The following is a 26,797-nucleotide window of genomic DNA, read 5'->3' on the forward strand; positions in this document are numbered from 1 at the left end:
CCCCTACCCTGAAACTCTTCTAGCATTCTATCTCCACTTCTATTAAGCCACCTATCTCTGCCCATCAACTAGTATACGTATAAACATGTAGCATAATTGCTGTGAGACTATAATCCCCAGAGGACGGAGCATATTTTACAATCTCTGAGTCTTTCACCAAACCTGGCACAATCACCGGCTCAGTGTAGGCATTTAAGAAGGGTTTCTCTGCTGAGTGAATGCATTAAAGACATGGCAGAAGAGATTTGTGCCTTGAGTTGGAGACTGAATGAGTTATCAATAATCCTCTGATTCTCAAAGTTAAGACAAGTCAAAATATATTACCACAGAAACTTGTGGAATTTTAATTAATAGCAGACAAAATTAACAGCACAACCAGCAACCTGCTGGGAATATTTAGGCATAGTTTATATCTAACCCTATGTGACCAGTAGTCTTCCATAATCTCAAGACTCTGAAAGAAAGACTTGAAACTGAAAATACCTCAACTTAACTCTGCATTTGGCCACACTATAGCTCAGTGAAGTGAAGATTTCACTTGGCATCCACAGCTCAGACTTCACACTTCTAACAAGCATTTATCAAACTCTTTCTATAACAGCATTGGGAGGGTCACTCTGGCCCAGTATGAGGCATACTCTTTGGAGGTGAGACTAGAATATTTAATGCTAGGCTGAAATGTTTACATTTTTATCCTACAGGCAACAGTAAAGGAACTTTTTCAGAGGTGAAGTCAGCATATAAAATTTAAAACTTTAGTAGAAAATTTGGTCTAGTATCATGGAAGGGTAGAATGGTTAGGAACACTTCCTCATATACTAACATGTCCGAGAGCCAGAGTAGGAATTCTAATCACCACCACGCACCCCCCACCCCACCAAACTCAATTTACAGTTAATATCTTGGCACTGATTTCAGAGCATAATGTCACATTTTCAGAAAAAAATCTGAGCAAAAACTGTAAATTTGCCTCCAGGCATGTAAATGTTATTACATAATTAACTGAGACATGGATTAATGTGACTAAATTCACAAAACAATCCCAATTAGGAAGCTATATCTTGAGAGGTTTTTCTTAACCCAAGCACCCACAGAATTTACTGTTTCAACTCTGTTTCGATTTCTAAGGTTTCCTCTCCAGTAAAGGCTCAAGATTTCAAAAAACCATGGGCTTGAATGAAGAAGGAGCCTGAGGTACTTTAAAGGATGCGTAAGGAGCACATTGCCAAGCTTTCTGCCAACTCTGAGGAACATTTGTAACTACGCTCCCAGTGGAATGCTTACCTATCTCTGAGGAAGATGTTTTCTCTGTAAAATCTCTGATCACTCTGATAGCATCTAAAGTAAAACTAACCGCACACATTCAGAAATGACTACATCCTTATGGGGTGTCATAAAGGTAATATATAATTTTTCCTGCCACCAGTATCACCTCTTCAACCTCCCAGGCCTAGACAGATTCCTATTACAGTAAAACGAGAGGCATTTCAATTTTTTATTATGTTTTGCTTTTGTATTATCTACATATGAATCCTACAGATCATTCTACATCTTCTATTTCTTCCCCTCATAAATTGGTTTTAAGTGCTATTAAGTTATATTTAGCAAACGACAAACATACCTATTTAGTTACGCACATCACACATAACATCTAAGAAAGTGTTCTCAGGCATTATTTTTCATTTTCCCATCAATTCAGTACTTATTCCAGACAGATAACGTCAGCGTCTGCTGGATCTTTTCTTCTAGATCTGCACTCTTGGTTTGTGCTCTGGGAGAATAAAAATCTACTGAACTATTCACACAGTGGTACCAGGAAACTTCTCTAAGAAAATTCTATGAACAAATGATGGATGGCACAGGATCTATGAGGGACCATTACACACCACAACGTATAAGAATAAAAAGCCTCATTTTGTGCTTATCTCTTTCACTATTCCAAATACCAAGTCTCTTACTATAATTCGTAAACTCTTAAAAAATTCTTTTAGTTCAAGGACAGTTCTTCAAAATCCAAAAATTTACTTCTGCCTTATTTCTAAAGTAATTGATGGCTAATGAATTTTATCTCTATTAATACTACTATTACTACTAATAGTAGTAGTCCTTTTCATTAGATGTCACTGAAACAAACTCAGTTCAAGTTATCCTAAGCAAATCGAAAGAGAATTTACTGGCTTCTATGGCTAAGAGGAATATTTTTTAGTAACTCACAGGATTAAGGAAAGAGCTATAAAAATGAAGGCCTCGCTAACTCAGTGCTGCCAGGACTCTCTTGGTCTCTTTTCTCTCCACTATCTCGCCTTTTTGGCCTCATTCTCTCCCACAACTGGATTTCTACCGAGTGACTAAGGAATATGGTCATTTGGGGCGCCTGGGTGGCACAGCGGTTAAGCGCCTGCCTTCGGCTCAGGGCGTGATCCTGGCGTTATGGGATAGAGCCCCACATCAGGCTCTTCCGCTATGAGCCTGCTTCTTCCTCTCCCACTCCCCCTGCTTGTGTTCCCTCTCTCGCTGGCTGTCTCTATCTCTGTCGAATAAATAAAATCTTCAAAAAAAAAAAAAAAAGGAATATGGTCATTGGCATCTCTATGCCTACCCAGAGCAGTTGAGCAAGACTTGTAAGGAAGGACAGACTGATTTCCCTAGCATTCTGCCCAATACCAACCCCTTAGATGGAAAACTATGATCAGTCAGACCTGGGTCAAGGGGGAAGCTACATTACAGAAAGTAAGGAGGTAGGCAAGCTCACAGGAAAGGCTAAAATCGATAGCTTCCAAAGCCCATTAAAAATAATAATAATTGGTATCTTGGTAATTAAAGGTCATACAAGGAGGCCCACAAATGAGCGTATGTGTTTTGATTAGCTTTTAAAAGTGAAATTAGTATCAACCTTTTTAAAATCCTGAGATTCCTCTCCAAAAATCCTTATTTCCAGGTTTTCTTGAAAAATCAAAAGATCTGATCACATCCCCCAAATGTTTTGTTTTGTTTTTTTAAGATTTTATTTATTTATTTGTCAGAGAGAGAGAGAGCAAAAGCAGGGGAAGCAGCAGGCAGAGCAGGCAGAGGGAGAAGCAGGCTCCCCGCTGAGCAAGGAGCCAGATGCAGGACTTGAACCCAGTACCCTGGGATTGTGACCTGAGCTGAAGGCAGCGATTTAACGGACTGAGCCACCCAGATGCCCCTCCCCCAAATGTTAACAAGTACAGTAAGTTGAGGATGCTCCTTTTCATTGGGAGATGCCCTTTCCCATTCACAATGGCCTATTTCATTCATTTCTGTCACTCGCCTGGCCCTGCAGGCACTTGAGAGTAGAGCCCTGACTGGTACAGCCCTTCAAATTTATGGACATTATTTCTTTCCATCTTCTCAGCAGTGCTTTGCCATTGGTATTATCATACCCCTGAGGAAGCCGAATTCAGAGTTTTCATGACATGCCCAAGGTCACACGGCTAGTAAGTGGAGGAGCTGAGACTTAAAAGGCACATCTCAAATTTAGGGTTTTAAAGGAGCAGCTTTCAACCTTCTTTTTAATCACTGAAACACTTCCTATCAAATGAAATCTTGAGTGGATCACTCATATGTCAATTAACGGAAGCGGAGCTCTACAGATAAAGTAAGAGTGCAGGGCTGGGAACTCAGATTGGAGTCCCACCGAGCTGGGAGCTCCTCCACTTCACTTTTTGACTCTATCACCATCCCTACTCCCACTGCACCCTGCACTGGCTCCTAAGGCATTTCTACTGAGCACAGTGAGAGACCTTCTTGCCAAAATGTAATTAAAGCAAGAGGTATAAGTAGTCTCTAGTACTCTGGGAAATCAATCCTTCAGAGAGATGAGAGACATACATTTATAATATACTATAAAACATAATATAAATTCTAATATAGAATTAAGATGTAATTGTACTGTATATTTTAATATTCATATATGTAATCTCAAAGGATGTTTGCAATGTAAAATAACATACCTGCTTGGCCATATAAATAGTATTCTAGGAAAAGCACCTCCAAAATTTTTGTAACCAAGTTAACTCAGGTGAGAGGGGATTTATCAGTCAGGGTTCATTCAGGAAAAGAGAAGCCACCCTATTATTTCATTATGAAACAGTTAGTATAGGAATTAGGATCGTCTACGGCCACTGGAAGAGCTAAGGGAACTGAGGTAAGGGGCGCTGCCTGTGAAATCAGAGGCAGCTTGGTCCGCAGCTTGAGCTCAGCTTGAAACATCAGAGAGTTTAGGGCACAAAACTCCCTAGGAAGCAAGTTTGAGTTTGCAATGGCCTCCAGAAAACACTGGCTTCTCCCACTCTTCTGCCTTGCAAATCTTATGTAAATTCTTCTTATTAGCAAATTCAAGACTGGAGCAATATAGAGATGGGAACAGGGATAAGTGTAGTTCCTGATTTCTCTTCTGTAATGTGGAGAAAACCTTAGAGAGGGGCCATAGGGATGCGAAGTTGACAACAAACAATCCAAACAGGGGCACTGTGGGAACAAGTAAATGTGGGCAACGGAAATCATATATTCCTCATCTAGATAGGTATCAACTGAGGCATGTCTGTTCAAACACATCTGGGGCTTCTGCCCTAAGTCTGTGCAGTACCTCCTGGTTCATCTCTCCCTTGCTGAGATGGAGGACTGAAGGTTAAGGATGAAATCTGACCAAGAAATTGTCAAATTCAGGACAAGTATATATTCATCAAGGCACAGAGTGTAGGTAATACATAAATGAAATGGCAATTTAAATACCAGAAGACAGATAGATACTAGTAGGACTTGGTACGATGGAACTTTTGGCAAGTATGTACTAATGGAAGCACAAAGTCTTCAAAAAAACAGATGTATGTAATGAAGGTTGGAGCCACATACCATAGCAGAGGCTGCTGTTTTCCTAATCTCACAAACCTCTTTTTTTGTTTTTTAAAGATTTTATTTATTTGAGAGAGAGTGAGAGAGAGAGAGATAACAAGCAGGGAGGAAAGGTAGAGGGAGAAGCAGACTCCCTACTGAGCAGGGAGCCCGATGTGGGACTCAATCCCAGGACCCTGGGATCATGACCTGAGCCAAAGGCAGACACTTAACCGACTGAGCCACCCAGATGCCCCTCACAAGTCTCTTCTTAAAACAAAACAAAAAATCCACACACAAGTTTTTTTTAGCCAGGCACATAGCCTCTTAGAATAAAAGTTTACATTTCCCACCCCTTGGTAGCCCTGTGACTAAATATTTGCCAATGATTATAAGCAGACTCATTACATAGAACTCTAAGAAATAATGCATTCTTTCCCACTTCTTCCTTCCTACTACCTGAAATGGGGATGTGATGGTAGGAGCTCCAACAGCCATTGTGCATCAGGTAATCTTGGGAATGGAAGCCATAGGGTCAAGGATGGCAGAGGAAACAAGTAGAAAAAACTGTACAAGCTACCTGCAGACTTCTTTTATTATATGAGAGAGAAATAAGCCTCTATCGTATTGAAGACACTGTTGAGAGAAGGGTCGTTGTTATAAATGGCCAAATGCAATTCCTAAGTGATAGATGACTGAAGCTATCAGAGGATACTTGCTTGGAGTGCAGACCTAAGACAGGGGCTGAAAACGCAAACATCTTCAGGGGCTAGGTAGGCAACTGGAATAAATAAATGACATAAGAAAAGGAAAGGCATTGGAAAGACCAAATCATGATCAGAAAACAGACAATGCTAACTGACTTAACACAGAAAACTGGAGCTCAATTATTAAATATCTAATATCTCTATTACATTCAATTATTAAATACCATACTCTCATCCTCATCCTAAACTGGTTTTTCTAGGTTGCAAAAAACAATCATGTCACTTCCCTGCTCAAAGTCATCTCCACTGGCTCAGGATAAAATTCAAACTTCTTAACCATGGCCTGCAAGGCCGGTAACCTCTCATACCCACCTATCTCTCCAGTCTTGTCTCTGCCCTCTTTTTCCACCCTCCCTGCACTTGAGCGGGCCCACCCTGATCAATCTGGAATGTCCTCCCTGTCTCCTGCTCTCCACTTTGCCTTCCCAGTATAAATCCCCTGGTCATTACTTTCCCAGAAGAATTACAACATCACAGCCTTCTGAGTGAAGTCTTCTCTGAATACTATGAATGTTCAAAGAATGGACATGTTGCTTTCAGGTTCAGGAATTAGAAAAACAATAGTTGTAGAGGTGCCATTTTAGGTGGGACTTAAGTGATGAGCAAACTTTTGAAAGGCTAAGGTACAGAAGGAAAAAGTGTATCTCAGAAGCAGGAACATCATGAGCAAAGGTCCAGAGGTGAGAAACACGCTGTTAGTTTAAGGAACAGCAAGTGGTATGGCTTGGTTCTAACACTGGGTACACACATAAGGCAACCTTACTAGGGAGAGCTCAAAACCCTTAACAAATGATGTGCAGTTAAAACAACATTTAATAAGAATCTTCTACATGCAGAGCCTTGTGCTCGGCTCAATAATTGTAAAGTCAAATTCCTTACAGAATTCAAGTCTACTAGGAGCAACAGACATGCAATAGGTCATCTCAATATGTTTTGGATAAATATTATGATACAGATATGTGTAGTATGCTCTAGGAGCTCAGGACAGAGATTATGCTCTTATTTACTAAATGTCAAATACACTATGCACTTTATACACATTATTTTACTTAAGATTCATAGCAGCCCTTGAAGGTGGGTATTTTTATCTCCAAATTAAATGATGAGAAAACTGTGATTCAGAGAATTTAAGCAACGCTGTCCAAGGTCACACATAAATTAGTAGCATTCTTTCCACTACATCATGCTAAAAGGAGTTTACTTAACTTGGTGGACAATGAGGTGTCATTGAAGGGTTTTGAGCAGAGAAATGAAATATTCAGAGCAATGCCTTATAAGGATTAATATGGTAGTGATGTAAAAAAAGAAAGGACAACAGAGAGACCAATTAGAAAGCTATGGCAAGTCCAGGCTTGAAATGATGATCTTCAGAACTGGCTGTTTAAAAAACAAACAAAAAAAGGTGTAATTATGCTTATGAGTGACAGTCATTAGTGCTGTTCAACATATATGTTCACCAAATATTCTGTTTCTCCCCCTTCTGGGCATTTGATAAACTTGCACTTCCTTGGCCCCTTAGACTTAGGTGTAGTCACGTGACATGCTTTGGCCAACGAAACGTGAATAGAAATTACAGGTTTCACCACACTGCTGGTTTTCCCTTATGTCACAGCAATGACAAGTGATCCAAGGAGCACTGGCCCATGAGCCTGGAACCTGGAGTAAGAATGGTGTAGAACAGAGCCCCCTCTGGCCCACCATGGACAAGAAGCATTAGTGAGAAGTAAAATCTGTTTATTTTAAGCCACTCGATTTGGGGCTTGTTTGTTACTGCAGCATAACCCAGCTCACTCTGATAGATACCACATCTCTTCCTGAGAATTACTCATTTCCAGCACTGCTTCTCAAACTTTAATGGACACTCTAATAACTGGAGATACCATTAAAATGTAGATCCTGGTTCAGCAGATCTGGAGTGAGGCCCAAGACACTATATTTCTAACAATCTCCCAATCCCAGGTGATGTGGATGCCGCTGGTTCACACTTCCGGGACTGCAAGAATCTAAAACTTCACTGCACGAGAGGACAGCAAATAGCTATATATGGCGTTACCGCACTACCCAGGGAGGAGTCCATATGGTGTTGTTTTGCATTCCCGTTGTAACTTAAAGGGAAACTTTCACCATGTCCGGAACGCTTGATGTCCTGCAAATGAAGGAAGAGGATGTCCTCAAAATTCCTTGCAGCAGGAACCCACTTAGGTGGCAGCAACCTTGACTTGCAAATGGAACAGTACATCTGCAGAAGGAAAAGTGATGGTATCTACATCATAAATCTGAAAAGAACCTTGGAGAAGCTTCTGCCGGCAGCTCATGCCATTGTTCCCATTAAAAACCCAGCCGATGTCAGTGTCATACCATCCGGGAATACTGGCCAGTGAGCTGTACTGACGTTTGCTGCTGCTACTGGAGCCACTCCTATCGCTGGATGCTTCACTCCTGGAACCTTACTAACCAGATCCTGGCAGCCTTCCGAGAGCCAAGACTTCTGGTGATTACTGATCCCAGGGCTGACCACCAGCCTCTCACGGAGACATGTTAACCTGCCTACCGCTGCTCTGTGTAACACAGACTCTCCTCTGTGACAACAAGGGAGCTCACTCAGTGGGTCTGATGTGGTGGATGCTGGCCGGGGAAGTTCTGCGCTTGCGCGGCACCACTTCCCATGAAGACCCCTGGGAGGTCAGGCCTCATCTCTACTTCCACAGAGATCCTGAAGAGACTGAAAAGAAAGAGCAGGCCTCTGCTGAAAAGGCCGTGACCAAGGAGGAATTTCAGGGTGAAGGGACTGCTCCAGCTCCTGAAGTTGCAGACTGGTCTGAAGGCCTCCTCGTACTTTCTGTGCTGAGTTAGCAGTTTCCTGCTGAAGACTGGGGCGCTCAGCCGGCCACTGAAGACTGGTCCGCAGCTCCCATGGCTCAGGCCACTGAATAGGTAGGAACAACCACTGAGTGATCTTAAGCTGCTCATCCACAAAGGCAAACAAATGGAAATAAGGTTGATGGAAAATAAACAGTTTCTCAACAAAAAAAAAAGAAAGAAAGAAAAAAAGCTACAAATGGCTACTTCAATTTAAGTCAACTAAAATTAAATATTCAGTTTCACAGTCATACCAGCTACCTTTCAAGTGCTCAAAAGCTCCATGAGGCCAGTGGGCTACTGAACTTAATGGCAGAGAACTGTTTAAACATTTATATCATCAAAAAAAGTTTTACCAGACGTTGCTGTTCTAGAGCAGTATCCAGAAACATAGTGACAGTTAGCCCTGGCATCTTGGGGGACGAGCATGGTCAAGACACAGGCAAGCAGAGCTGCTGGTACCAAAGAGCAATCCAATGGAAAGCAGAGTGGTTTGAGTCCCAGGACAAGAAGCTGAGACGGAAACAAAACGCAACATTCGATCTGAGTACAGGATAAATCCCTGCCCTGCCTAATCAGTTTATTTCCTCTGTGGATCATTTTAAGAGATTCCATTTCAGGGAAGGCAGTTCCAAGGAGCCTCTTCTCTCTTTGCCCTGATCTTGTCTGTCCAATTTGGCTAATCTATTTACTTCCCCCAGAAAACACACGACACCAAGTATAACACTTGTTTTTGATCTCCTTTCCCCAAGAAATCAATAGCACTCAGAGAGAGCATGCCTGTAGGCGCTGCCAAAACAGCTATAGAATTACACAGTACAGTAGGCATGTGGCTACGATTGGATGCTAGCTGCCGACGGCTGCCAGTGATGCTCTATGCGCTGGGGCCCACTCACCTCCCTCCCGCCTTCCCCTTCCCCAGCAATTCACACAACAGGAAGAACCTCCTGGTTCATTCACCTCATTCCCTCTTCCTTACCTCTGTTCATCCTGAAAATAACAGACCTCCTGTTTTAGACTCAGACTTGGGCAGGGGTTATTAATCTGAGATCCATGGGCACAGTGGAATTGTATGAAAAAGCTTGGTGTATGTTACACGGTCCCCAATATCCCCTCCCCCCCCAGCTAATAGGGAAGTGGGGATGGACTGTAGCTCCATCTAGATTCTGGTGGCCCAGTGCATCTGGGGAAAAGCAAAAAGAATCTAAAAGGAACAAAAAGATTGGCATAGACACAGAGAGGAAAAGACAGGAGTGAGAGACTGCCTGTCTCTCAGGAGGGAGAGGCCTGTCTACAGGTCAGGAGTGACCCACTGGAAAAACCACTGAAGACCAGACGGAATCGAGGAAAATGTCATCTAGGATACCAATTCAGACTATATGCCCCACTAAACAATAACTCGCTTTCCACCCTTTCCCATATTATCAAGGCCTTAGTCACATTCCCAGGGAATAATCCTAGACTGGTAAAATTCACCCCTCTCCCAGCAGCAATAAGGATACAATAAACATTAAGCTAAAGTTACAATCTACTATAGTCAAGTTGGTAGACGGTGAAAGTTCATTCAGTCTATAGGTTTTACCAGATTCTCAAAGGATCTCTTAGACTAAAGGTCCACACTGCTCTCTGAAGATCTCTGACAAAAGATACGATGCGTTTGTAAGTACTGGCAGAACTGGTCGTGTCCTTTCAAGGCTCTCTCTCTCTTCCACCTTCCTGCCTCCATTGTTAGGAATGCCACATTCAGGGGCACCTGGCTGGTTCAGTCAGTGGAGTGTGTGACTCTTGATCTTGGGGCTGTGATTTGAGCCCCATGTGAGTGTAGAGATTACTTAAAAATAAAATTTTTTTAAAAACTAATAATGATGCCACATTGAGGACTTGTGGGAAATAGTACCTTAGTCCTTCTCTGACAATTTCACCCCAAAGATTTCTAACTGCAGGAGAGAATGAATTTATCCCTGACACCCCTCTCCCCGCCCCAGAGACCTGAGACAGACTCCCAATGACCACCAGAGCAGATCAAGTTCTTTGAAGTTTGTGCTCCATCTTTAAATGTTCTGAGCTTTTACTCTATAATCTAGCCATGCTTGCTTAAATATAAAAATCGTGACTTCTACCATAGATCTTTAAGTACCACCAATACCCAGAAAGTTAGGCCATGCTAATCTGTGGATGCCGGTACTTGCTGTCACACCGCCATGAGCTCTCCAGACTTGTAACTCTGTGTGAGAAGCATGACAGACTTTGTTGATTCCTTGGCTATTTTGCGTGCATCTACCATGTGCCCAGCCCTTTCCAGATGCTCACAACACAGGGATATTAAAAAACCCTGCCCTCCAGGAACTCACAGTCTAGACGATGCAAAGGCAAACGATCACAATTCTGTGCATGGGTATACACTACCGCAGAGGGAAGAACAGGGGCAGGCGACCAGAGGCAGGCAACAAGACCTACTATGGGACATTGAGATAATCTAGACAAGTGTCTTTGCTTAATAATTTCTCCCACAGGAGTGAATCCCTTTAGAGAAAGAAAAAGAGTTTTGGTTTTTCTTGAGTAACCAAGACCCTAGACGGCCTCACTAGACGTGGAGGCAGCAGATCTGCACCTGAGTTCTATCTTCTCGGCTGAATCTTGATGTAGTTCCTGCTCACTCAGGTCTGTTCCCTGGGCTGCGGTTATCACACCCACCCCCATAACATGAAGGCAGGCAGAAAAGGGTATCAAAACAGAGCCACCCACGGTGGCACATCTTTCCTTAGAGGGTGAAGAGAAGTTCAGTCCACTGGAAACACAACATGGGCCGTTGAGTAAGTCATAGATTCAGGAACAGTCAATTTAAAAAATCCATATCCCTCCAATACAGGGGTCAGCCAAAGGCAAGATAGTAAATATCTGCGGCTTTGCCAACCATGCCTAGTGTTTGTCACAACGATTCAACTCTACTCTTACAGCAGGAAAGTGGCCCTCACCAAGCCCTCTACACATGAGCATGGCTGTGTTCCAATAAAACTTAATTAATGGACACTGTAATTTCAATTTCATCTAATTTTCCCTTTCTAAAAATACCATTCTTCTTTGACTTTTTTTGTAACCATTTAAAAATGTAAAAACTATTCTTAACTTGAGGGCTTATCCAAAAGCAGGCAGCGTTTGCCCACCCTTTTGTACTAGTAGAGCTACTGCTTCTCATCACATGACGGTAAGTTGGTTTTAAGAAAACCCTACCATCATGTGACTCATTATGCATGAGTCCACATGACCCCATAGCTATGATGACTGAAAACTCATTGAGGATATGGAGATGAATTTGAGTGTACAAAATACTCCTTTTTATTCTGAGCAGTCTCTTCAAATTGTTGAATAGCTATTGCAGGACGTCTGGTTCTAGCAGGTAGAAATTTTCATATTTTTGTTTGCAGCTAACAAAGAGGAGAAGGAACTGAATGATTGCATTCACCAAGAACAGAGCATAGCAGCCACCTCTCAACAATAAGACAAAAGGACAGTGGCAGAGGAGGCAGGGCCCCAGGCAAGGCACAGCGCCGGAGGAGCACACAGCCTTCTGCATAGCCACCCACCGCCTTGCCTGCCAGGATTAGTGGGATTCACAGGCCATGCTGCACTGCTGGGGGTTGTATTCTTGTGAATAAGACAAGGTCCCTGAGCCGTACACGCAGCAGATACACATCAATGCCAGGAAATGTTATCGCCAAACACTGCCTGCGTCATGAGCTATGAGCAAGGCCAGCTGCTCATGAGTGGAATTTTCTAGCTATCAGAGAGTTCTCGACAATGCAAAGTACTGCTAAGCTCCTTGGAGACCCTAATTGGATTTCTCTTGTTTACTTTTTTTCCAACTTCAGGAATCAACTTGGGGTAGCAACTTGGGTATTTTATTCGAGGACCTAGGAAGTGAACTGATGCACTTTCTGCAAACCCTCTTCCTGCCTCCATGCCTACTGTCCCTACACATAACAGATCTTTAGCGATTCAATTCCATCCCATTCACTAAACTAAGCCAGTTACTGGAGATAAGGCAGTAAACCAGACAGATTTGGTTTGGACTAGTTGGCTAGCAGAGAAAACACTTAACTAGTAATTCAAGTATGACACCTATTACTGTAAGAGACATATCAAGTGCTATAAATGCATCTAGGAAGGGAATCCAGCCTACTCTTGGATGCAGAGAAGGCCTCCTTGGGAAAGGACCCAAGGTTGGTGGCTTGGTAAAGAGGAAGTGAACATTTCCAGCAGAGGAAATAAAGTGTGTGAAGAACGCAGAGCACAGACTGGGGTGTGATCATAGATGTGAAGTACTAAATTCCAAAAAGCTGGAAAGAAGGGACAAGGGCAGGGACTGTGTCCTTGTTCAACTTGGCTCCTGGCACAGGGCCTCTCGCAAGTGTTCCGTGGCCGTCTGCAGCAATACAGAGAGCTAACCTCTCCTGTTTTTTCTTCCTTCTATATACGACTTTATTACAGGGCATCTTGCATGTGGATCAATTACTTGTTTACAGTTCATTTCCCCATTTAAACGAAAAGATGGATTTTGTTTTGTATTCCTTGTGCCCAGCAGAATGTAAGGGCTCAATAGTGAAAGACACTAGAAGACAAGAATGAACGAAAAAAGGAAGGAAGATAAAGACAAAGCAAACTAGAAAGAAAGAACGTCAGTGGATTAAAATCATCATTATTGTGGTAGATTAATTCCTTCCCTTGGCAACCAGAGGCGTTCTAGGCATGGAAGGAAGACGAGCTAATGTCTTCTCTGCCTTTGTCTCTTGTATCTCTTTCGTGACACTTTTGAAGTACCAGCTAGTATTAGTCAGCTATTGCTGCAATAATGCTGTACGACAACCACCCCAAAATTATTGTGCCTGATTTCTTGTTCACAGGCCTCAGGCCAGCTGCAAACTGGCTGGGCCAAACTAAACTCGTGGGATGCAGGCTCCAGTCTGAGGGTTGGAGTCAGGTCTTCTCCACACTGTTGGCTCAGTTGGCTTGGCTTCTGCACTCCTATGAGCTCCATGGAAGCTCTCCCCATTTTGGCTAGTACCACTTTCATACCTTGGTTGAAAGTCAGTCACCTAATCAGATCTAGGTCTATCTCACAGCCCACTCTAGCATTCCACATGTCTTGTGTTGCTTCCATCATCCTGTGGCAAGAGAAACAGAACTGGTTTTTCAGGGTAGAAGATATCCGTATCTTATTTTATGGCAGAAGGGAAACAGCCAATAGAGAGGGAGGAGTTAATGAGTTAGGAAAGAAACTGAATAACTGATGGAGCAAGGGCCTTAAAAATCAAGAAGGGAGAGGATCAAGGGCATAGGTAAAGGGACTGGGCTTCAAAGGGAAGAGAGGGAAGAGGCAAGGAGTTGCTTCCTTTCAAAGAAAAAAGAGACATTTAGGATGAGAGCTGCTAGAGACAAAAGAGGCAGGGAGGTGAGGAATGTGTTCTAAGTCCTCTATTCTCTCTGGGCAGTTTAATACCAGAGAGAAAGGGATGAAAGGGTAAGGAAGAGGCCCTCAGGAAAGAACGATAGAGTTGGAAGAGCTTCCCCATGAATAGGAAGAAGCACAGATGAATTCTCATAAGAGAAATGTATGCCAAGCAGAGTTAGGTCCCAGCTAGATAGAGGTCAGGAGTTCATTAGGGCCCTCGTCTTTACCATTCTTTGATTTTTCTCCAAAGTGCTCAGACACCAGGGTGTAAGAGCTGAAAAAGCTGGTAGTTGACTACATCCAAGATTGAATGTATGCCTTGCAAGTCAAGGAGCCAAAAGCGCAGAAGGTGCTGAAAGAGAGTGGTCAAATTGGTGGGTCCTGGAATGTAGGGTAAGTGGAGAGGGAAGTGAGATGTGCACAGCAATAAAGGACAAGTCAAATCATTTAGAATTTGAGCCAAGTCTCAAAGCCAATCCACCTCTAATTTACAGAAATCAATAAATCAACATGGTATATGTTTCTCAAGTGTGTTTCAGAGAACACAAATAACACATTTTTCCCCCCTCAAGGAGCTTACAGCCTAGCTGGGGAAACAAGATTAATGCATAAATCAATGCATGTCACACACACAAAAAACATAGCTATATTTCAAAAATTTCAAGTATTTTAGAAATATAATGTGACCTAGAGCATAGTAGCTAGGGTACCCTATCCTCCTATCCTGACATGGAGCCAGCACTGGCTGCCTGACTTCTTCCACTGAGGGAGGAACTCCTTTTCTTTTTTTTTTCAGATTTACTTATTTATCTTAGAGATACAGTGGGGGTGGGGTAGGGAGAGAGAGAAAAAGAATCTCCAGCAGACTTCCCACTAAGCATGGAGCCCAATGCATGGAACTCAATGTGGGGCTCAACCTCACAACCCCGAGATCATGATCTTGAGATCATGACCTCAGCCGAAATCAAGAGTTAACCAACTGAGCCACCCAGTCCCCCCTGAGGAAGGAACTCTTACCCAGACCTACCACCAGATGACAGGATCCGGGCTGGCAGACAGGATAGGATATTAGCCTTTATGTCGTAAGTATCCGGCATAGGTACATGGGGAATCAATAAATGTTTGAATGAATGAATGAATCTTTAGAAACCCTGAAACCAAGGGAACTGAGCTCAGTTGACTACAGAAAATGTTGAATGGACGAGTCAGGGTGTGCCCGGTGAATACATGAGACTGGAGCTGTTGTTCACCACCTGCTTCACAATATGAGTGTGTGACTTGGTCCCATTCAAAGGGCCAGGAATGGAAAAGGCCATATTACCATATGGTAGTACATTTCAGACCCCACGGTACAGTCAGCCCTATACTGAATACTCTGGGGATGGAGACAAAACAGAAACCTTGTTTTCAATTGTGTAGTTTATTCTCTAGATGAGGAGATATGAGGCGCATAAACCCATGCGGCTGACAGAGAACCATGTAAAACAGTCTGTGATATGGACCATGTCCACTGCAGTTAGAATTACACAAAAATTAAGTTAAATGTGTGTGTGTGTGTGTGCACGCGCACATGCATGCCTGTAAACATTAGCTAAAGAAGATAATGGTTGTTCTGGAGCTGATTTTGGCTATTAGCTATACACTTCTTCCTCCATCAAATTCAGCTAAAGAGCTTTCCGAAATTCACAAGCTGGCATCCCCACAGAGTTTATTCAGTAAACCCATCATAGAACAAAATAACCTCTTTATTTTAAACATTTCCAGAAGTGATTTAGGTGTCCATCAAATGGGGAGAACCATTTATTTACACAACTTGAAAATGGAGAGATTAGCAACAAATAAAGAGAAGCTAAGTTTTATATCTGGATGATGTAAATTCAACTGACCTAAAATAAAATGATAAAGCTAATAACTTATTTAAAAAAACAGTATCAGACAACAAAAAGAAAAGGTATGTAGACCTTGCTTCATGGAAATTTACAAGAGTGAAAAAAGAGCCTTTGAAACTCTATGTAATAACAACAACTAAGTAAAAAATAAAATGCCTTGATATAGATCCAAGGAGAATATAAGGCCTACAAAGCTATAAAGTCTACAATTAAGATTTTAACTATAAAATATTTTTAAATGAAGTGTAATACTTGTGTTATGCTATGCATATGCAGGTTTTTATCAAAATGCTTATAAGCTACTAAATACTATCAGTATGGTGAACGATTAAGTCCCTTAATGATGTGATCATTATTTATTCATCATTGAATAGTGGGGGTGTGACCCTTTTCTCCAGGGAGCACCTGCATCAGAAGGATGAAGGCAAATTCCAGGAGTCTCTGCCATTTAAAATACAAATGAAGTAGTAGGATTATTTTGGCCTAAAGAAGTGCTTGATACAATTTTACCAAAATTTAAGTAAGGAGTTGCATTAGGAATATTCACTGTACATTTCAGTGAAATAGTATGGTGATGATAGCTTTTATTGATGAATGTAATAATGTCAGCAGGAAAAGATCCATGAAGATATATTAATCTACTTAGGTAAGACTCAGTCACCAAGAGAAAGGATTTATCTCCTGTAACTATATTTACATGAGCAAAACAGATTTTCTATTGTTATCCATATGGAGCAGGCAAATATTATTAAATCCTAGTACTTGGAATGATGGAGTAGTGGAAGGTAAATGTAGGAAAGAGGAAGATAAGCCAAAAACTACCTTGATGTCTGAAAGCAACAAAACAATTAAATCTACAAACACCCTAAAAAATAATAAAGCTCTTCTAGATACAAAGAGTTTTCAAAAATACTTCTTGTAGCCTTACTTATTCAACCTTTACAACAACCCTGATGCATATTGTTCTTATTCTCATTTTATAGAAGAATGAATTATTAAAAGCTCATATTTATATGGAAACTTTCCAAGTTTCTGAAATCATTTCACAAATACAATTTAATTTTAAAAACTATTTAATAGAGAAGAAAATTAATCCCAGAAAGTTGAAAGACTTGCCAAAGGTCTCATGCCTCATACGTGTCATATCCATTCAAACCTCTCTTTTCTGACACTCAGATGGTTGTTCAGATCTGTTTTGCTTACCCTATGGAGAGGCAGGCAACATCTGTACGAGGCATGGTCAACATCACCATTAGAAGCTCAAGTACGGTTTGTAAGTTTCTAACCCATCTCATATTCACCCCATAAGAAGCATTTCTCCCAGCTCAGGGGGGAGATTTCAAATGTGTTATGAATAGTCTTCCTTTGGGCCAAGAGCAAAGATCTGTCTACTAACACCTTATAAAGTGTCCAAATACCCTACCTGCTAATCTAGAAGAGGTTTCCAAGGTCCTGGATGGAAGTGAGGGCATTCCCACGTCATGGGTCAGACAGGCTAAGGCAGAATCTCAGAATCTCAGGGTATAGAGGACTCACTGCAGGCTGAGCCTTAATGGTTGATAGCTGGTCCTAACCAGGCAGCAGCCAGAGAACAACTTTTCCCTGGCTTAGCTTCCATTCAGCCCCAGGTGTTGGCAAAGGATGGAAGTGGCTCTGGCACCTTCTCTCTCATGGCTTTCAAGCCCATAGGGTCCCTTATATCATATTCTCTTTCCACCCTACAGCATAATTAATCTAGCTGTCAAAAAGGAAAAGCTGGCTCATCAAACACACTGGAATTCTATAACACTCAGTCGCCTAATATTGCCACCTAATTGTAGAGTTATTTCAACATTTGTTCCTCAGTAAGTGACTCTTGGAAGGAAAAAACCATTAAAGTACATATAGATATAGATATAGATATAGATATAGATATAGATATAGATACAGATATAGATATTTGGTGAATGTAGGGTGTACGAAAGAAAGACACAGTTTAGTATCTTAATAAATTACACAACCATATTATTTTGTATCGTCCAGATTTTTTCCAGTCTATACTGCTTCTCTCTCCAGCAATAGCGGAAAATGCATCCTTACATCCTCTTGATATTTGTTACCACAGCTAGCATGTAATAAGTTTAAAGCAAATACTAACTTTATTAGATTCAGCTACCACTGATTCAGTGACCTTCCACAGAGGCAAACACACCCAATTGTCAGATGCAAGCCATCTCCCTTGAGACTCACTATTGCTCACACATACTCTTGGGTGAAGTGTTTGCAAGCTGCTTAAGCAATCTCATGATATCAGACATAGAGGCAGAATGTTCAAAGTCATGATGTCCCAAGAAGGTAGGACCAGACAATACTATCCTTATTCTAATAGCAATCTCATGATATCAGACATAGAGGCAGAATGTTCAAAGTCATGATGTCCCAAGAAGGTAGGACCAGACAATACTATCCTCATTCTAATTCAGTCCAAGAAGTTATTTAGCACCAAATGGAAGACATCTTTCCTTTGCTTCTTCCCTCACCAGGTATTCCAGGATAAGGGGATAAAAATTCCAAAAGGTAGAAGAGACAATATTTAAGAGATCCCCTTCTTTTTCTTGTCCTCTTCCTTTTCCCCACCTGGAAGCTGCATTCAAATAGATGAATTACAGAAACATGCTCTTGGGGGCTTGCAGCACCATCTGTTTGAGAGGTGCTTTTAACTCTGAACATGAAACAGAAAGGTCCAGAAAAGAAGACACAAAACCACAGAACCCCACCCCATAACAAGAACCCAGCTCTTGATTCCTCCAGGACATGCTCTGGTGCCCATGACTTTATCCACTGCCTCAGACTGCTCTGCATCGGCAGCACGTCACCATAGCCCCCGTCATCAGAACAAGAGGTGTGGCTTTCAGCTCTGGGTCCACATGGCTGACAACCAGAGCCCACCTGGGCAGTATTTATGGAACCAGGATATGGTAGGGATAAGAGGCAACCACGACACAGCACTTTGAGCAGCTGAACAGCTCCCCAGGCAGATCTTCTCTGAAGTCTGCCAAGCGTGGCCTTAGCTCTAAAAGTGACATGGAGGTTCTGGCCAGCAGGGAACCAGCTACAGCCAAGAGTGAGAAATGCCCAGTCATTATGGACTCCTCCAGGCACTATGTTCTCCTTCTAGATCAGAAGGGCCCTTCATTTCTGAGCTTCCTCCTGCACTTCCTCCTTTCCCTAATATGTCCCAAACTACAGCCTGTTTAATAAACAGGAAACAACAAAGCACAACAAAGCTGGACTGTTATAGTGGTCCAGAAAAGAGGTGATGGTTTTCTGGACTAGAGGGCACTAGTGAAAATAGATTTCAGATGTGTTTAAAAGTAGAATTAACAGTTCTCACTGATGGACTGACTTGGCGGCACAGTGAAAGAAAGAGCAAAGTCAGAAATAAATTCTAGGTTTCAGTAAGTATATTTCCTCTTACATTCAATCTATCAAATACATTTTCATGTGGACCTATCATGTGAAAGGCATTGTTCTGGGATCTGCAGAGAATATCTCTGACCTCCTGGAGTTTATAGCCTTATTGCAGAATACTGAAGAAAAAATAAAACAAAGCAAAAAGGAGCAATAGCTAATACATGATACATGCTAAGCACTTCGTTAACTGTTTTTACATATACTGGCTATTTTAATACTGATACTATCATTATCCTCATTTTATGGACCTTGGTCCTGAGGTCTTGGTCCGTAAAATGAGAAAGACTATATAATTTTCCCAGGGATTATAACTAAAGCACCATTTAATTGATCTAGGAGGGGAAAACAATTCTGTTTTGGCAAAGTTAAGTGGGAGAAGTCTGTGAGATGTCCAGGTGAATTGTCTAGTAAGGAACTGGATATGTATATCTGGAACTCAGAGAAAAGATTAAAGTTGGAGATACAGACTAGAGCATCCTCAACATATAGCCATGGGTTAAATGAGATCTCCTGGCACAGAGAGTAGAGGGAGACCAGGAGACCAAGAGACCAACCAGGGCAGTGTCCTTAAAGATGACCCAACAACAACAGGGCAGGTAAAAAAAATAAAACTGGCATAGGTGAATGAAAAAAGATAACTAGTGTGGTAGAAACCCAAGAGAGAGGAGTCTGGAATCTTAAACAGAGGAGTAACTAAAATGCCAACACTTTCGGACATAAATTAAATCTTCTATTTCTAAATACTGTACTAGTCAGGGTTCCCCAGAGAAAGAGAACCGATAGGATATATAAGTATATAAATATATAAATATGTAAATATATATAATATATATATCCCAAACCAAAATATACTACCTGGTTTTTTGCCTTACCAGGAGTCAGGCAGAAACAGACCCAAATCTTCTCTGACGAAAATACTCTAAACCTAAGATTCAAATAATTCCTACTGACAGAGTTCCAAGGAATGCGAATTCACATTTGAAGTGGCAAACCATGAGGAAATGAGCCATTGTGAGTGTGAATAACCAGCAGAAGCAACAGATGGCAGAATCAGACCTGCAAAAGCAAAGATACTGGAATTCTAAAACCAGAATATAAAATAAATATTTAAAGTAATAAAACAATAGAGTATCAAAAGTAGGAAAAAGCATCAAAAGATTATTTAAAGATATCAGGCTGATCTGAAAAAGAAAAACAGAACTGTTAGAAATGAAAACTATGGTCATTTAAAATAGAATTCAGTGGACATGGCAAATAGTTTCAGTACAACAGAAGACAGAAAGACTAAACTGGAATATCAGAAGGAGTGACCGAAATTCAGGACAGAACAAGAAGAGAATGGGAAAGAAAAAGATTTTTGAAAAGACAGTGGCTGAGAATTTTTCTGAATTGGTCCCAATGGTCCAAGTCCACTTTCTCTATTAAGGAATAATCTAGATTAGACAATATAGTCCCCGTAGCTCATTTCCCCCAGGACAAAGGGCAGTTGTGAGGTAAGAGGGGCAGATACACCACTATCAGGGAAAGAAAAATGGGTACAAGGTTCACAAAATTAAGCCAAGAGGAGTCATATGCAGCACAATTAAATTCCCCTGACAAGCAGGCATCAAAACCCCAGAAAAGGGGCGCCTGGGTGGCTCAGTCATTAAGAGTCTGCCTTCAGCTCAGGTCATGATCCCAGGGTCCTGGGATCAAGCCCCACATCAGGCTCCCTGCTCAGCGGGAAGCCTGCTTCTCCCTCTCCCACTCCCCCAGCTTGTGTTCTCTCTCTCTCTCTCAAATAAATTTTTTCAAAAAATCTTTAAAAAAAAAAATACCAGAAAAATCTATCCTCCCATGTTTGGGAGGAAGACAAGCCATAATTTATATAAGAATGCTCTAGATATGAGATTAAATAACTCATTCTCTTACTCTCAATCTAAGAACTTTACAAAGGAGGGAAAGAGATGGTTTCCTAAAATTAATGTAAACAAGAATGTCACTATATGATCAGTCTTGATTTAGGGTAATTCAAAAGCCCTAAGGAGAAAAAAATCCCGGAAAATAGCACGTAGATTGGCATGGTGAACTTTTCACACACCAAAAATTCACCCCATTCAGTGATATAACTTTTTTATTTATTTATTTTACTTGAGTACAGTTAACACAAACTGTTGTATTAATTTCACACGTACAACATAGTGATTCGACTTCTCTATATGTTATGTTATGCTCACCACAAGTGTAGCTACCATCATCACCATACACTGCTATTACAATACCACGGACTATATTCTCTATGCTGTACTTTTTATTCCATGACTTATTCATTCCATAACTGGAAGCCTATATATTCCATTCTCATTCCCCTTTTTTCCCATCCCCCACCCCCGCCCTTCTAAAAACCATCAGTTTGTTCTCTATATTTATAGGTCTGATTCTGCTTTTTGTTGGTTGATTCAATTGTTTTGTTCTTTAGATTACACATGTAAGTGAAATCATATATTATTTGTCTGTCTTTCTGACATTTCACTTAGCATAATACCCTCTAGGACCTTCCATTTTGTCCCAAATGCCAAGATCTCATCCTTTTATACGGCTGAGTAAGACTTCAGTGTGTGTGTGTGTGTGTATGTGTGCGTGTGTGTACCACATCTTCTTTATCCAACCATCAATGGACACTTGGATTGCTTCCATATTTTAGCTATTATAAATAATGCTGCAATAAACATACAGGTGCATTTATCTTTTCAAATTAATGTTTTTCTTTTCTTTGGTTAAATACCCAGTAGTGGAATTACTAGATCATATAGTATTTCTATTTTTAATTTTTTAAGAAATCTCCATACTGTTTTCCACAGTGGCTGCACCAATTTACATTCCACCACAGTATACAAGGGGACCCTTTTATTCACATCCTTGCCAACACTGGTTATTTCTTTTCTTTTTGATACTAGCCATTTTGACAGGTGGTATCTCATTGTGGTTTTCATTTGCATTTCCCTGATGATTAGTGATGTTGAGCATCTTCTCATGTGTCTGTTGGCTACCTGTAGGTCTTCTTTGGAAAAATGTCTATTCAGATCCTCTGCCCAATTTTCATCAGATTATGGTGTTTGGGTGTTGAGTTGTATAAGTTCTTTTTTTTAAATTTATTTATTTATTCTGCAGGGGGGAGCATGAGTGGGAGGAGCACAGGGAGAGGGAATCTACAGCGGACTCCACGCTGAGCACAAAGCCTGAAGCAGGGCTTGATCTCACAACCCTGAGATCATGACCTGAACTGAAACCAAGAGTTGATCACCCAACCGACTGCGCTACTTAGGTGCCCCATGTCGTATAAGTTCTTTACATATTTTTGAAATATTAGCCCCCTACCAAATAAAACTGGACCACTTTCTTATACCATATACAAAAATAAATTCAAAATGGATTAAAGACCTAACTAAATGTGAGACCTAAAACCATAAAACTCTTTTAAGAGAAAATAATTTCTTTGACATGGGCCAGAGCAACATTTTTCTAAATATATCTCCTAAAGCAAGGGAAACAAAAGCAAAAATTAACTATTGGGACTCCATCAAAATAAAATGCTTTTGCACAGTGAAGGAAACCATCAACAAAACCAAAAGGCTACCTAGTGAAAGAGAGAAAACATACCTTTTCAAAATCTAACCCCTAGAGTGGTATATTAGTTAAGATGATTTGTATAGCAAATAAAGGAGAATCCAACTCAGACTAACTTAAAACATTCAAAAAATTCACTGGCTCAACTGAAAGTTACTTAAGGAACCTAAATCCATATGTCAGCCTTATCCTCACACCGGAGGTCAGATGCAACAGAAGTTCTGGACTTTTACATGCAACAATACTCAGGGGAAGGGAGAGATTACTTCCAAAAGGATTCCCAGAAATAAAAACAACTTTCCTAGAAGGCCCTTAGTAGACCTCTCTTTACTTCATGTTATCCAAATTTGGTCATATGCCAATTTCTGGACCAATCAGTGCCAAAGGGGTGGAGTTATCCTTTGATCATTAAATTCTGGTATCTGGCATGAGCAGTAGGGTAGATAAATGATTTTTCCATTTATGCGGATAAAGAACACTGAGGGGGAAATAGATTTGTTGGAAGAATATGGGTCCTATTCTGGACATAGTATCATCGTGGGGATAATTAGACAATGAGGAACTGACGTATGGAATGCAGAGTAGACTAAAGCAAATGATAGAATAGCATAGAAAAATTTACAATACCTCGTTCCAAAAGAGCTAAGGGAAAACAGTCCTGGGACTGGGAGCTGCCCCCTTTTCTGGTAAAGAATAAGAGGGGCTGACTGCATTTGCTTTGGGAAGATGTGTCCACAGGCAGAGCTAGGGCGATGACCCTACATATTGGAGAAGAGGTGTGAGAAATACTTCCTCAGCTATGACATATGAAAATCAAATGAGTTATCCAAAACATATCAAATCTCCAGGTTACTCCATGTCTCTAGGACTGGGAAGTCAAAGTCAATACCTTTGAATCATAAAATAAGAAAGGCATCAAACATTGGGAAGGCAGACCAAACTTAGAACACATTATCCTTTAATACTTGCAGTATCTCTAAAAAGCCAAAATGTAATTACAAGTATCTCCTTGAAAATCCGGAGAAAGCGATGGTTAAAATTCTCTGACAGCTGGAAACAGATAGTGGTGATGACTGCATAATGTTGTGAATGTACTTAAGGCTACTTAATTGTACACTTAAAAATGGTTAATATGGTAAATTTCATGTTATGTATATTTCACTGCCATGACAAAATTCTCTGACAAATAAGAAATAACACAAGAATCAACTGCACCATATCCATGTTTGTCAACTTAACATACACAGAAATTACACTGACAGTCTCTTTATAAGGTGGTCTGGATTTATTGCTTTATTTTAGTAAATGTACAAAAAAAAAGACTTTTAAACATGGTAAATAATAATAGCTAACTTTGTGGAATTTTAACCTATGGGCCAGGTATTTTGTTAAGAGCTTTATATACATTATTTCATCAAATCTCTAAAAACAACAACAACAAAATCCATACTTTATTATTGCCTTTGCTGACACGGAAGCTGAGTTTCGGAGAGGTTAAGTAGAACTAGGAAGTCGTAAATTGAGATTTGACAGAGGCCCAGGCAATTCCATTCCAGATTCTAACCATCACACCTGTAAATTTCTCAACTGTTACAATCCACTGCTTAGACTTTAAAAGTATAAGATCTGAAGCTGATAAAGAACTCCTATACTTTTGATAAAGTAAAAGCTAGTTTTGATGTTAAACCAAAGAATATTTACTGGTAGATTAATATCAGTTTGGCTAAACGATTCCAGAATAGAGCTCAATTGTTGAACTTATCCTCCCTAACATGGCAGAGGCTTTGAAACTATCTACCAATCATCTACGTTAGAATTCTGGGAGCTGTAGTGGAGTGGAATAACACCCTCAATATTCACACCCACCTAGTATGACACTAAAGGGGACATACTGTACATAACCTAGAAACCTAGCCTTTGATGATAGGGACAAGATCAATAATATTTAAAGCTGGAGGTGGAAAGGTGGGAGTTGGTTGGAAAGAAACATAAGAGAACATTTTGAGGTGATGGAAATATTCTGTATGATTACAAGGATGTACACGTTTGTCAAAACTCATCAATGTGTGCACTTAAAATGGGTACATTTAAGTGTTGCCAGTATTTTTCTTTTTAAATATATTTCAAATATGCCTCCTATCTACTATTAGACCCCTGCTCATTTTCTGCTTGTTCTATGATAATGTCTCCTGTCTCCCCTACCCCCCTCACATCTACTCTCTACGAGGCCACCAAGATCATCTGTTCGTTGGATGGATGGATGGATGGATGGATGGATGGATGGATGGATGAGGAGGATCTGAACCAGGACAGTAAGAGTAATTACTGAATATCAAATTAAGGAATAAAAGGAGCTCCCATTGCAAATACTAATGCAAATCATAGTGACGGATAGCAGGGGTATACTGGAGAAGTATTCTGGAGGTTTAGACATGTTTAGGGGACCATCCTAAGAGCAGCAGACAGTGAATAAAGAGCTTTACATTTAGAAAGCTATTTTTATATTAAGTAACCTCATGGAAGAACAGAGTATGTCTTTCCATTTGTTCGGCCTTGATTTTAAATATTGGTTCTATCACTTGCAGGCTGGATAAACTTGGGCAAGTTACTTAAGTTCTCTGCATCTCAGTTACCTCATCCATGAAATAAGAATAATAATAATAACCTTCTGGAGTTTCTGGGAAGGTTAAATGAGCTAATACATGTAAAGCACTTAGAATAGTGATAAAAATAAAGAGCTTAGCTACTTCTGAAAAATCTACCAATAAGAATTTTGGGTTTGTTGTTGTTGTTGTTGTTGTTGTTGTTTTTATATAAATCCTGGCCTTGCTTACAAGATTTACTCTTAAACATTTTTATAGACTTTGTTGCTACTAAAAATAGTATATTTTCCCCATTCCTCTGTTTAGTTGCTTATTAATAGTCCAATGAAAACCAATTAATGCTGTTTTTATCTTATATTCAGGCAAATTACCAAATTCTCTTACTATATAAAATTGTTAGTAGGTCCCTAGAATTTTTTAGATAAATAAATTAAAAATCAGCAACTAAAAATATAGCCTTATCTCTTTTTTACCTATTTTAATTAGACCACTTAATTCCTTTTCATTTTCATAGTGCATTCCCAACATTTAAGAAAATATTAAATAAGAATGACAAGAGCTTCCACTTCCAGCCACGAATAGTACCGACACCAGATTCAACATCATGTTTAAAGAACCTCAAAACTAGGCAAAATAAAACCATCACTTTCAGTAAATAGACAATAAGCAGTGCAGGACTAGGGATCTTGAGAGAAGGAAAAGAAGAGGAATGACAAATAGAGACAAATCTCAAACACATTGTGCTAGTGACCAAGGTGTGCCAGTGAAGAGTACACATCATATGTGTGCTACAAACCCAATCTATGATAATATGATAATAAGGAGCAGCTCACTGGCTGGAGGTAGGAAGGTGAGAGTTGGCTAGAAAGGAATAGAAGGGAACCTTTTGGGGTGATGGAAATATTCTGTATCTCGACTGTGGTGATAGTTACCTAGATGTACACATTTGTCAAAACTCACCACTATGGGGATGCCTGGGTGGCTCAGTTCCTTGAGCAGCCGACTCTTGATTTGGATCAGGTCATGATCTCAGGGTCCTGGGACTGGCCCATGTTGGCCCCTCACAGGGCTCCATGCTCAGCAGGGAGTCTCTTTGAAGATTCTCTCCCCCCCCTCAAATAAATAAATTAAACAAAAACCTCACCAATCTGTGCACTTAAAGTAATTTATTCATGTAAATTACAGCTCAGTAAAGCTTATTTGGAAACATAAGAATGGTGAAAATCAGCATCCCTTTCCAGTAACTTATTTTTTCATGGGAAACTCTCCATCTTCTCTAGATTTTCATTTTCTTTTCACAGGGCTCTATCATAAATG

The 26,797-nt window shown here is 40.5% G+C and overlaps 1 pseudogene; it reads left to right on the forward strand.

The window, feature by feature from the left end:
• The first annotated feature begins 7,333 nt into the window (after positions 1 to 7,333).
• On the forward strand, positions 7,334 to 8,720 carry LOC103658366 (annotated as a pseudogene).
• The last annotated feature ends 18,077 nt before the right edge of the window (positions 8,721 to 26,797 follow it).

The sequence above is a fragment of the Ursus maritimus genome, unplaced genomic scaffold, assembly GCF_017311325.1.
Source record: "Ursus maritimus isolate PB19 unplaced genomic scaffold, ASM1731132v1 scaffold_8, whole genome shotgun sequence".
NCBI lineage: Eukaryota > Metazoa > Chordata > Mammalia > Carnivora > Ursidae > Ursus > Ursus maritimus.